Source organism: Mustela lutreola, chromosome 1, assembly GCF_030435805.1.
Source record: "Mustela lutreola isolate mMusLut2 chromosome 1, mMusLut2.pri, whole genome shotgun sequence".
In the NCBI taxonomy this organism is placed as follows: domain Eukaryota; kingdom Metazoa; phylum Chordata; class Mammalia; order Carnivora; family Mustelidae; genus Mustela; species Mustela lutreola.
In genome coordinates this window covers 81650105-81663602 of record NC_081290.1, presented here as the reverse complement: position 1 = coordinate 81663602, position 13498 = coordinate 81650105, and positions in this window count along the sequence as shown.

Sequence of the window (13498 nt, the reverse complement as noted above, 5' to 3'; positions counted from 1 at the left end):
GAAGAGAAATTCCAAGGTTTGGTATGAAGCTTAGTTTATTATTGCTGCTGGGAGGACATATATTTCAACATTAAGAAGGCCTTGCCAGTTTATTTTAGACTAAAACATCAGCAAATATACACAGTAGAGACCATAGGATTTTCATCTCCTAAGCAAAATTTAGTCAAATATTGGAATCTTTGCTCTGTTCTTACATTGCTTTTAGAAACAGGAGAGACTGTTTTCCTATGAGATTCATGCTTTTTGTTATTAGAAGCTCAACATCTGTTCCTTTGTGGCTGAAAGAGAATGTGGCTAATGGAAAAAAAAAAAAAAGATTGAGAAAGAGAGAGAGAAAGAGAAAAGAAGAAAAGAAAACTCAACAATAACTTTAAATCTCAGCGATTAGAATGTAGGCCTCTGTGACTTGGCATCCTTAGAACTATTCTGAAATAGGATGAGAGAAAAGAGGGTTTAGGTTGGATATCAGAAAGAAATCCAGAAGAGTGACACATGTTTGAAAGAAATAGAATTCTACTGAGTAGAGGACACACTTGGAATCAGATTAAGTCAAGCATAAAAAATATACTGAAGAAGTACTCTTGACCAGTAGAAAAATGCATATTATGACCTCAAAATGATTTTTCCATTATTAATATGAGGATTTCTAATTAATTTTTGGAAATCTAAAAAATCTATCTAGTTTGAGATGCATGTAACTAGTTTGAGAAAAAATTGGGTACTTACTGTAAACGTTCACTGTTGGTCTTTTGTTTGTCTGTTTTGCTATTAAAAACTAAATACACACAAATCAAATGTACTTTTAATCTTTTTCTTTCTCTGCCTCTGAGTGTACTTGAACCATGATGAATATAATGAGTTGTTACTTGTCATTCAAAATGTGGAATGAAAACTAAATGTTTGTCTTTGTGGAGGAGAAATTTCTTCCAACCTGATATGTTACGGCTTCCTTCTAGAAATGAACTATCATTGCAAATGATGAGAAAAGTATCAATTAGTTATCTAACTGCGTGCAGGCATACATGCGGCACTGAGCAGGCAGATTTACACAGTTACAGCTAGTCTGTCCTCTGGGCAAATGTAGGTAACTGAAAGCTTATTCTTTTTTTTTTTTTTTTTTCCTGAGAGAGAGAAATTTAGGTGAAATTCACTAATATTTGGTCGGAAGCCCAGTTGCACTGTGCTGATTTGTTCTGATTTATGACTTTGAGGAATAACAGTGCAAGTTCCTGAGTTTGGTTAATGCAGGATTTGTTTTTCAATTAATTTTGGATTTCAGGCCCAGTGTAATTCTGTATTAATAACTCTGTGTTACCAATCAAAATAAATATCTCTTCCTGACCCCTGCTAGTTTGCAAAATGGAGAATGTGGAGGACTATGACTTCTTTGCACATTCTCAGCCAGACTCGAGGGTCCTTAAATCATTGTTTCTGCTAACCAGCCTTAGGTTTACCACCTTTGTTTACTATTTCTTGTAGGTCAGTTCCTTCCAGAATGCAAGTAATCATCCAGGGATCTTGTATTCGTCTGGCCTCTGCTTCTTGAACAGCTTCCTTTACTGCTTATTAATTCTAACCCCCTTCTCATGGTTCATTCCAAAAGCCACCTTCACCACAAAACCTGTCCTGATCCTGAGGACTGCAAACCATCTAGTCTGCTTTGTCTCCCTGTCCCTGCCATTGTTTATAGCCTCCCTCTTGGCCTTAGTGTAGTCTGCCATTTATACCAATTTGAGTTTTCTCCTTCCCTCCCAACAGCTTATATTTGAGGTAGAGTCTGGGTCTTAACTCATTATTATTTTCTGTGACTCCTAGTGCAGTGCTATATATGGACTGTGACTGACATTAAATAATATTAAATAACTCTCAAATAACAGTGAGTACAGGCTTTCTTTCAGGCACTGGGTGGGTACGATGAAAGATTATAAACTATTACTGTCAAAAATGATCAGACTGGTAGGGTAAGATTTAAGACTTATGACAAGATAACTATTTTACAAGAAATAATTCATGAGAAGTCAAATGAAAGATAATGAGCACCATAGGTAGTTGCAAAATGGAAAAAAAAATTATTGCGTATGTGGTAGGGTAAGGTGTAGAGTAGGTGGTGAGTGTCAAAGAAAACTTCAAGGAGAAAATTCCAGCTGAACTATGAAGGATGCTAGGGACAAAGGTAGGGATTGATAGAGGTGCCAGAATTCCATGCAGAAAAGATTAAAGGAGCAAAAGATCAATCTAGATGACTGAGTATATTCAAAGTTCTTATGGGCTTGGGGATAAACTTTTAAATGGAACTCAACGCTAGTCAGAAATCATTGCAAAGGAATGTATTAGGAAAATCCGTCTGGTCCTTGTGTATAAGAGTTTCCAAGGGAGCTGAGGCTTGTCATATTAATATGTTCTCCATAAGGTGCTGTCCTAATAGACATACAGGGTAGTTCTCCATGTAAAGGATAACAATTATTGACATTTATACACTACAAGTGTTCAGAGGATTCATTGCTTTACAAGAGGTTTAAACATAGAATTCTGTGGAGAACAGCAAGCACTTCTGGTGAGCATAAAGTTATTTTTCTTCAACTCTTACAAAACTCTTTCAGAAACATAACTAGAATATAACACAAGGCACAGCTGTCTGCTGTGTTAGTATGCCAATGTATTTCTAGTTTATGAGGAGTAGTATCCTCAACAAAAGCTCTTGCACTATTTCATTCAGATTTTAAGTCTTCCTCAGAGTCTGTACCTTCAAAGATCTCAAAAGTGAATATTCTAAGCTGCACAGAAGTAGACAAGACAAAGTGTAGAAAGTTAAGGACTCATAGATTTTTTTTTTCTTGAAAAAATGCTGCAATGACTTCTTAACTTCCTTGAGATATGTGAAATTCACAGGGCCCACTCAGCCATCTGTTTTGCTTGATTTCAGACCATTTCCATCTTTTCCAGGGACACAGAGGCAAATAATGTATGTGCATATTATGCATGTGTGTGCATGAGCAAGCACACACACACATACACAGATTAGATTGTGTTCTTCATAGCAAGTTTTGGAAACTGTTCTTTTCTTGAGGTTTGATATAATTTTATTTAGCAGTAATATTTACTCTAAAGTTAGTGTTATTTTTAAAATACAGAAACTTTTTAAAAAACTTTTTATTTTCCCCAACAGAAAAAAAATAGCATGGGTGATTATAGCAAACTTTGGAAGCCAGTGTTACTAAGTGTCTTTTTCACGGTAGCAGGATTAGTTTTTATTTCTATACAGTAATCAGAAGCTTTTGGTGGATATTATTGAAAGATTTTTTTGTTAAGAATTATGAGATTTATGTACAAATATGTATTATGAGAGTGTTACCATTTGAATTATGCTCCATCAAAACATTTGTTGAACTCCTAACTTCTAGTACTCCGATATATGACCTTATTTGGAAATAGTCTTTGTGCATGTAATCAACTTAAGATATGTTCATTAGGGCACCACATAAAAAGAGGAGATGAGACCCAGGTAGAGCTACACAGGGAGGAGAAGGATATGTGAAGACACAGAGAAAATGCCATGTTAAATTAGAGTCAGAGATTGAAGTGATGGTGTCTATAAGCCAAGGAATGCTAAGGATTTCCAGTAAATGTCAGAAGAACATTTTCTTCCCCAGATCCTTCAGAGAGATCCTGGTTTTGCCAACACCTCAATTTAGGAATTCTAACCTCCAGAGCTGTGAGAGAACAAATTTCTGTATTTTAAGCCATTCTAGTTTGCAGTACTTTTGTATGGCCACCCTAGGAACCTAATACAGAGAGTGATATTACAGTTTGGCTCTGAAAGTAAATGAATCTAAGAATGTCAGAGTGGACAGTATTTTCACTCATAATAATTGAGAAGAGCACAAGTAATCTATCCTTCCAGGGACAATACATACCACCAATTCTGTTTTGCAATGGTCTGAAGTCTAAAGAGGAATTATCAAACAAAATAACAACAATAGTTCACAGTGACTGATAACTTATTAAGTGCCAGGTCTTATTCTAAGCACTTTATATATTTCATCTGGTTTAATCCTATAAACACCTTTCTGGTGTAGATGCTATCAAATTGAAGTAGAGAGAGGTTAGGTTGCCCAAAGATACAGAGTTGAGAGAGCTGTGGCTTAACTACTTACAGTTTAGCTCCCTCCTACCAAGTGTCCACTTCCTTTTTAGTTTTTTCAGAATTCTAAGACATCATGCTTTTTTGGAGCAGTGGAATTAGAATGAAGAAAATTAGTGTTTAGAGAGCCCCTTTGTAAGTGAATGACATACTCAAATACGTTATCCTATTTTGTTAATTTTCATAAAAACTCCTAAAGAAAGTTATTATTTGTATAGCTTACAGATAATGAGACATGTCCTATAATTTGAAAGTTGTGCCAGGATTTGCCAGAAGCGAATTAATGGCCTTTGTTCAGTGAGGGACTTTATATATGTTCTCTTTGATCTTTATACAGTCTTATAAGGTGGTTGTCTCTGGAAATCATGAGAATGAAAAATGAACAGAAAATTTTGAATAAGTTTCAGCCTGTGGAAGCCAGGCTAACTCTGTTGCTGTGCTATGCTGTACCTGCTCATGGAATCAGTAAGATCCAGATTAGTCTGTTACATGGAACTTGCTTTGGTTAAGAGTGAGGTTGTGAAAACAGTGAGAAAAAAGGACATTGGCTTAGGGTCGTGTTATCTGCATAGATGCGTGGGAAGCTGGCAAAAAACAGGGCAAGTATATCATTGGGAAGGAGACATGACATATGAGGTTGAGCTATATGACTATGGAGAAGATAGTTCTTATCAACACCTCTGGAACTGATTGATCCTGAGGTAGAAATCACCAGCTTTTTTTTTCTTTTTTTTTTTTTATATGTACAAAATGTTTATTTCAGCTTTATTTGTGCTGTCAAAAACCTGAAACCAAACTGAAGTTTCGCATAGAAGGGAAAGGAGTAGCTGAATAAAATAGGTTTCAATCTGCTATGAAGTGTGTAAATCACCAGCTTTTAAAGACCCTTCATACATCCTGGTTCGATTGTCCATCGTTCGAACCAGATGGAAGGTGCCCAACCCAGCTTCCATGGTGCCTAGCCAGTATTTGTGACTATACAATTTCCCAAGATTCTGTGAGTCCGATTGCCTTCTGCCTATGTTTAAATTACCCCTGGTGCCCCTGGGTGTCTGGCTGTTGAAAGAGTTTCCTGGTATCAATGACAGGTAAAACTCCCATTTCTCAAGTAAGGATCTGAGCCTTAGAGAGGTCTAATGTCTTGTCTGAGGTTAGACAGATAATAAATGACAAACCTTGAATTTGAAGTTAGGTCGATTGATTATTATATATATCAGAGTATAGCAGCACACTCTTTTGCTTATATCATTATTTTTCTTTCTTGCTTCTGTAGTTTTTTATTTCAGCAGTTTCTTCTGTGAAGAAGAACAGCTCTTATGTGAAGCTGTTCCAGCAAGCTTGTGTAATGGAGAATAACATTAAATGTTGGCCAGTCTATATTTAGGAATTACTTTTGTTGCCACTCATCCTTAAACTTTTGCGGAATTTTTCTAAACATTCTCCAGTCCTTGACTTTCCTTCCTTTACAGAAAATTGTCAGGAAAAAAATTATTAAAATAGATCAGATCACAAAAACCTGTAGTGACTCACCATTGCCAATAATAATCGTTCCTGACTTCTGTACCCATGAGACTCAGGTTAGGAATGATTTCAAATATGCAGATGTTCATGTTTCACCCTGGACAGATGCTCTTCAGCTGAGTACAGAGCAGATAGGTTACGTATGTATATGCAATGTTTTGATTATGAGAAATTAAATGATAACTTCCATTATCCGTGATAATCTCCCCATCTCCTACAAACAACAACAACAAAGAAAACACCCAGTAACAAAGGGCATAACAAGAAAATCAGAAGTCCACATTTCACCATCAAATCCATTTCTAGGCCTCAGGAGAAATTTCTTCCTGGTGCAACTTTTGTTCTTTTTATGACTGGCTGTAATGCTAGATAATGGCTCTCATAAGAAAATGCTTCATGGGTGAATCTGACTCACACCAAAGGTTGCCATACACTGATTATAGAATGAGGATCAAACTCGAGTTGACATTCAAAGTACTTCGTAATCTTACTCTGACTACATCTTTCTCTGGGTCTGATGTTCCAGGCATAGGTATTTTCATGATCCTGGTGTCTTTTGTCACATTGTTCTCTCAGCCTGGTATGTCCTAACTTCCAGTCTCTGCTTATTATTATTATTATCCTTCATGCACTCACTTCAAATTCATCTTCTGTGTAAGTGTCATCTAATCAATTTTTTATTGTTTTTTTTTCCCTCTCATTTTCTTGATGCATCCAGAGCACTGCTTTTCTTCTACTCAGAAATACTCAATGACATTGCATGCCATGCTCATTTCACTCACCAGTCTTGAACTGTAGACCTGAAGGGAGAAAGAGAGAAAGAGCAAGAGATGATGAGTAGAAATTGTTTTTTTCTGTAGGTGGAGTCAGTTTTCCTATTTATGATGTTGTCATTGTGAAATTTTTAAAGTGTGACTCTAACAATTTTCACATTACTTGTTTACTTTAGATGCCTATCACCAAAGAAGGTACTAGTCCTAGTCAATTAGTTGTCTCTATGTGCCAATGCAACTTTACTTTATCCATATTTGACTACTTGCATACATTATACTACAATCCTTTCTAAGCACATTATTCCTCTATTTCTTATTACTTTACAAAGGAAGTAACTGCTAAGTATATCTTAGTGGTTAAAGTTTCAGGCTTTAGAGTTAGTCAGCTTGGGTTTGAATCTCTGCTGTACTGCATCATTGAATAGAATAACACATACTCTAGTTTATCCAGGACAGCCCCTTTTTATACCTACTGTCTTAGCATCCTATCCAGTTAGTACCTCCTTTTATTCTCAAAAATGTTTAGATGATAAACCATATAATCACTTTATCTTGGAGTGACTTAGTCTCGTTAAGCCTCAGATTTTTGCCTGTAAAATGTAGAAAGTGATAATATCTACCAAAAAGCTTGTTTTTAAAACATGAGGAACAAAATTTTGTACATAGTAAACTTGCAATAAGTATTAGCCATATTTATTGTTTTGTTTTCATGTGGAGTATGTGTCTAAGTCATATAGTGTAGAACTTTTTCACCATTATTCAGCAGCGTAGCTTACTCATACAATTTCTCTTCCTCACATTATTTACTTTTCACTCTAAGCAAATTGTTGTGATATGCAAATTTTGTTAGAACAAGACATTTAATTGCCTCATGTCAAAAGTTGTTACTGTATTTATATATACATATAGAAACACTTATACATGTATCTATCTATCTATCTATCATCTATCTACCTATCATCTACCTATCAATATACCTATCTATCTATTGATATAGAGGCACACATACAAACATAAACTTGTAAGGTTTTAATGTGAATACTCCCAACCCCTTAGATAGGGTGTCTTCATGCACAAGAGAAAATGTGCAAATTCACATAGTGGTCTGCGATATTCAAGTAATCTGAAGAATAGGGATAAGAAAACATAATCTTTTACACCTTTATGAGCTCAATGTTTACATTTTTTAAAAGCTTAAGAGACTGAAGAAGTCAGAAGTCAAAATTACTTATACCTAATGACATACCAACTAGTTTCTGGGTTTAATAAGATTGTGGTTAGAAAGCACATTTTAGCGACACTCTGTAAATAATACAAGACAGAGAAAAGGACAGGGAGTAGTCCACAAATTCATTAACATAAAATTTCACACGACATATATAGATTTCTGAACTACTTATTAGAGCTCAGTAAATGGTTGAGAATCTGAGCTGTAAGAAATGAAGCTTACTGAAATAAATAACTGCCAAGATCAGAATAAACGGTCTTTGCTTTATAAACCTGGCTCTGTGTGCCTTCAGAGTCGAGGTAGAAGCTGTCTAGAATGCAGTCTCATTCCTAAGCCTCTGAGAAGCATGTCATTACTCTTTCTACTTTGAGAGGAGCCTGTCAATCAAGCAAGCTTATTTTGCAGGTCCTGGAGGGGAGGAATAACACATTAAGTTTTACTCTCTCTTATTCTTGGTAACACTTTATCTCAAGTGCCCATTAACCAGCACACTCTATAACTCGGGCTGAATTAGGATGAAAGCACTCTCGTGGGAGTCCAAGGCATCTGCATCAACCAGCCGCTGCCATTAGTTTGCAAGAGTGAGCCTCTGATCACACCCCAACATAGGGAAGGGCCCCTGTCCAGGAGCTACACAGAGCCTATCTAATGAAGGAGCAGAGGAAATTCCTTTGTTCTCTGGTGCTCTCAACCACTTGTACTTCATTGGGCTTCATTTCTTCTTTTTATAATGACATATGTGACACTTCATCCTAGGATTCAGATCTTAATTTTTTAGTTCCTTTTTTCATGTCATGATAAAAAATTCTGGGGAATATATAGTGTCAGCTTCCTTTCAGATTCATCATTTCAATATTTTCATCTGCTACAACTGTTTAATTAGGAAAGGCTCCTTTTGGTAGGCTCCTTTTGTATAACTTTAATGAAACTGAAGAGCATGAAATGTGGTTTCCCTGCTTTTAAATGAAGCTACTTTTATAGAAATAAGATGAGAAATGGAGAAATTGTTGAAGTCACAGTGCATGAAATTAAGGGAGCCCAAACTGTATTGGCAATAGTGGTTTTTTTTTTCTTCTTCTCTTAAGTTGATGTTTTGAGGACCAGGGTTGTGGTTACGAACAAACAGGGATGATGCTGTTCTCTCTCTCTCTCTTTTTTTTTTTCCCCCAAGTTCATAGACTTTTTATTATTATTATTTTTTTTTTTTTTTATTTTTTATTTTTTATAAACATATATTTTTTATAGACTTTTGACAGACATGTCTTTAAGGATTCAATTTGTTGTTGTTTAGGAAAATTGTATGAAGCAAACTATGTATGATAGAAGGTTGTTTTCAAATAACACAAAAGCAAATTAACGATGGCATATAGTTATGAGATAAAATCTAATGTACTGGATTTCATGTAAAGCAGGATTCAATGTGTAGAATTGAAACAGAATAATTACAGAAAATTTCAAACAACTTGTGCTATAATCATAGGGCATGTACTTAGGATGCCCCACAAAACCTCTAAGAGATGAGTTACATGGGTATTCTACTCATCATCGAATTTTCTATCATACTATTCTGTCTCTACAAATACATAGGGAAGAGATAAAGCAACACTTCTCTCATACATTAATCAACGTAGCAACCACTTTGAAAATTTATGTATTAAATTCAGGGGATCTGCATTGCCTCGCTTTACAATGTAGACTAGTTTGATAATAAGCATTTTTTAGGGGGGGCAGATTTTAGAAGTGGTTTTAAATGCCAATTTCATATTATGAAGATATTGAGTAAGATTTTCCTGCTGACCCAGAATAGCTGATTAGTATTCTTAGACCAAAGAGCCATTAAGTACCTTCAAACTCAAAGAGAGAACCTCCAAGAGCTAGCAACAATTGGGGACAGAAAACTCCATCAGAGATTATTAGCTCATGAGCTCTGACCTTTACTGCAACACCATCTCATTCTCATCCCAAACTATGTAAAGTACAATCAAGGATGCAAAGACAACAAGAGAACCTCATGGGCTCAAGTTTAAGTGCTGCAAAATTTCCCTCATCTCCTCATGGAATGGCTGGGTGTTTTTGAGTTTTTACTCCATCATTGTGTAATGTGGGGGAGTCACAAGTTAAGGGGGTTGGGACATATCACTAGATATAGATTCCTCTTCCAGAAATCTGAGAGATGAAGAGAATCTCCAGGGCCTTCGAGTAAACTCTGAAAAACAACCCCTCAGTCAGGACTTGGACTTCTGACATTCAGTGGGCATAGATGGCCATTCAGGATTAGGTGGGGTGGAGGAGGAGGAAAAGGCTGTAGTTACGAAGAGTTTGTTAAGAGAACTTGGCATCTCCTTTCCATCTTTCTCCTAACCTATTCCAACTCCAAACAAATCAAAACTACAGTGAGATATTACTTTATTCTGTCAGAATATCTATAATCAAAAAGACAAGGAGTAACAAGTGTTGGTGACGAGGTGGAGAAAAGGGAACACTCACACACTATTGATGGGAATGTAAATTGTATAACCACTGTTGAAAACAATACGGAGTTTCCTTAAAAAATTAAAAATAGAACTACTATGTGATCCAATAATTCCACTCCTGGGTATTTATGCAAAGAACACAAAACACTAATTTGAAATGATATATTCACCCTTATGTTTACTGCAGCATTATTTGCAATAGCCAAGATATGAAAGCAACCCAGTGTGCATTGATAGAGGAGTAGATAAAGATATGGTATGCGCGTGCGCGCGCACACACACACACACAAATATTATGCAGCCATTAAAAAGATTTTATTTTTTTTAAAATAAGTACTTTTTTTTTTTTTTTAAAGATTTTATTTATTTGATAGAGAGAGAGAGATCACAAGTAGGCAGAGAGGCAGGCAGAGAGATAGGGGAAAACAGGCTCCCTGCCTTGCAGAAAGTCAGACTCGGGGCTTGATCCCAGGACCTTGAGACCATGTTCTGAACTTAGGGTAGAGGCTTAAGCCACTGAGCCACCCAGGTGTCCCTAAAAAGATGAGATCTTGCCATCTGTGACAATATATATGGACCTAGAGTGTATTATGCTAAGTGAAATAAGTCCGACTAAGGAAGACAAATACCATATAATTTTACTCATATGTGGAATCTAAAAAAAAAAAAAATGAATATTTGTTTTGAGAACAAACTGATGGTTGCCATGAGTGAAGAGGAGTGGGAGATACAGTCTTCCAGTTATGGACTGAATAATTCACAAGAATAAAAGGTAACTCTGTAGAGATTATAGTCAATGATACTGGATCAGCCTTGTATGGTGACAGGTGGTATCTACTCTTGGGGTGAGCATAGCATAACATATAAACTTGTTGAACCATTATGTTGCACACCTGAAATTAATGTAACTCAAATGCCAACAGTACTCAAAAAATTTAAAAATAGTTCAAAGTAACTAAGGATTTTATAGTTAATTGTCTGTCTAGAATAATTAACTTTCTACTTTAACTCTGGGTAATTGACTATTCTTCATATCCTTCTGTCTCAGGTTGGGTTTTCCGAGGTGCAGACTTTGTGGTAGAGATTTGTGTGTGAAAGGCTTATTGGAGAGTGCTGTAGGATCAACACTAATAAGGGAGTGAAGGAAGCCATAATGAATATAGGGGCAGGTCAAACTGTGATGCAGTCCTTACAAAGACTGCAGTGGCTCCCTAGAGTTGTCCTGAATTGGGGCCAAGGAGATGAACTCTTATAACCTGTCTGCATAGACCTGTCTTGGATGAAGGATGTCCTGAGGAAGAAGATGTGACTTGCCTCAGCTGTGAGCAGGCTCTCGAATGTCCTTGATTCAGTCCTGGGTGGCGTGGTGGGGGGGTGGATCTTGGTGGTGCACCATTGCATTCAACACACTGACATTTTTCCATGTAAAGAAATACTTTTAAAACTTTAAAATTTTTCAGCTATATTGGGCTCACCGTAATAAATAGTTGCAAGTTTCAACTCAGTGAAATTAAATCACCCAGAGTGAGAAAGTCATTTATATTCCATGATATCCCAACAGCCTATTCTTATTTGGCAGTCTCAGGCTCTGAACCAACAACAACATCTGCTGGCAATTTATTCTCTATTATCTTCTGCCTACTACTTAACCTACTGGATCAAACAATTCTATGTTCACTGTTCCCTATCCACCTGTAAGTTGGAGAGCTCACTTGTAAAAATTTAAATGTAGCTTTAGAAAAATTTTTAAACCTGTTTGGAATTTCTTTATAAAGATTTCAAGTATATAATAATTTCCTTAATCTGTTGCTGTCTTTGGCCATTTTATAATTTATTTCCTTATGATTTCAGCCTGATTGACTTTCTGAAGACTTAGGAAGGGTAGACAGTAAAAAAGGACTGATGAAACAAAATGGAGAGGTGCTGAGTGATAGTGTATGCTGTTGTTTTGCTTTTCTGGAACCCATAGAGATTACTGACCTCAGAGCCTTATTTATTTTTCTTGCCCATTCATGAGGATTCCTGTCTTCTATCTGGGACTTTTTTTTTCTCTTGTCCACTGTGGAATTGAAGGTAGCACACAACCTCTCTTATCGTCTCTCTAATCTAGGGAAAGATTGTATGCTTGGAATGTAGGAGTTACACAATAAATACATGTTGTTTTGTTGGATGCAATCGTATTAGTCTAACAATGAAAGCAAGCAGACAGGGTCCATGAAATTAAACACAAGAAGACAACAAGGTATTTTCACAATAGCGTTTTCATAATAGTTATCAGTAGTCTTCATTGAAATGTAAAATAGATCTCAGTTTGATTTTTTCATCCATTTAATGTCTTTTTTTTTTTAAAGTTTTTATTTATTTACTTGAGAGAGAGCTAGAGCATGAGAAGGGGAATGCAGAGGGAGAGGGACAAGCAGACTCCTGCCAAGCAGGGAGCCCAATTTAGGGCTTGATCTCAGGACCCCAAGATCACGACCTGGGTCAAAGTGACATGTTCAACCAACTGAGTCACCCCAGACACCTGCATCCATTTAATTTCTTAGTTTTCTATGAATTGGTGGTTTTCTTTATTTCTGGAGTGGACTCGCTAGAGTTGTCCTAACTTAGACAAGAATGCCCCATAGTCCCTAAGGAGGGACAGAAATGTGAATGATCTATTAGTTGTAACAAAGGCTAAGCTATTGCAACAAAGGGAATTGGAAAGAAAATGGCTTGAGTAAGACAGAGTTTAATTTTAGGTAATATTTCAGCCAGTCCAGGCCAGGGTGATAAGGTGAGAGCTATACTTCATAAAGTATATCATGTCCTCAAAGTCCTCGAAGAACCCATGTTTTTTCTGTCTTGTTCTGCCATATTCACTATCCTCTAGATTGCTGTTCTTCTTGTTAAGGGCCCAGGTAGGATCTGGGATTCTTTTTTTTTTTTTTTTCTTAAAGATTTTATTTATGTATTTGACAGAGAGAGATCACAAGTAGGCAGAGAGGCAGGCAGAGAGAGAGAGAGGGAAGCAGGCTCCCTGCTGAGCAGAGAGCCCGATATGGGACTCCATCCCAGGACCCTGAGATCATGACCTGAGCCGAAGGCAGCGGCTTAACCCACTGAGCCACCCATGCGCCCAGATCTGGGATTCTAACATGGCTGTGTTCCAGTTTATGGGAAGGGGAAATGTCCAGAACAAGAGCTTTCCTTTTAAATAAAGAGACAGTGAAGTTTCAAAATGTAAACATTTTTTTCTGCTCATATTCCATGGAAGTAGGAATATGTCATTTCTAGCTGGATGGCCATGAAGGTATGTAAGGGCAGATTTTGAGGGATAGCTAGCCATCTGCCACTGTTACCCCCTGAATATTCTTACCTA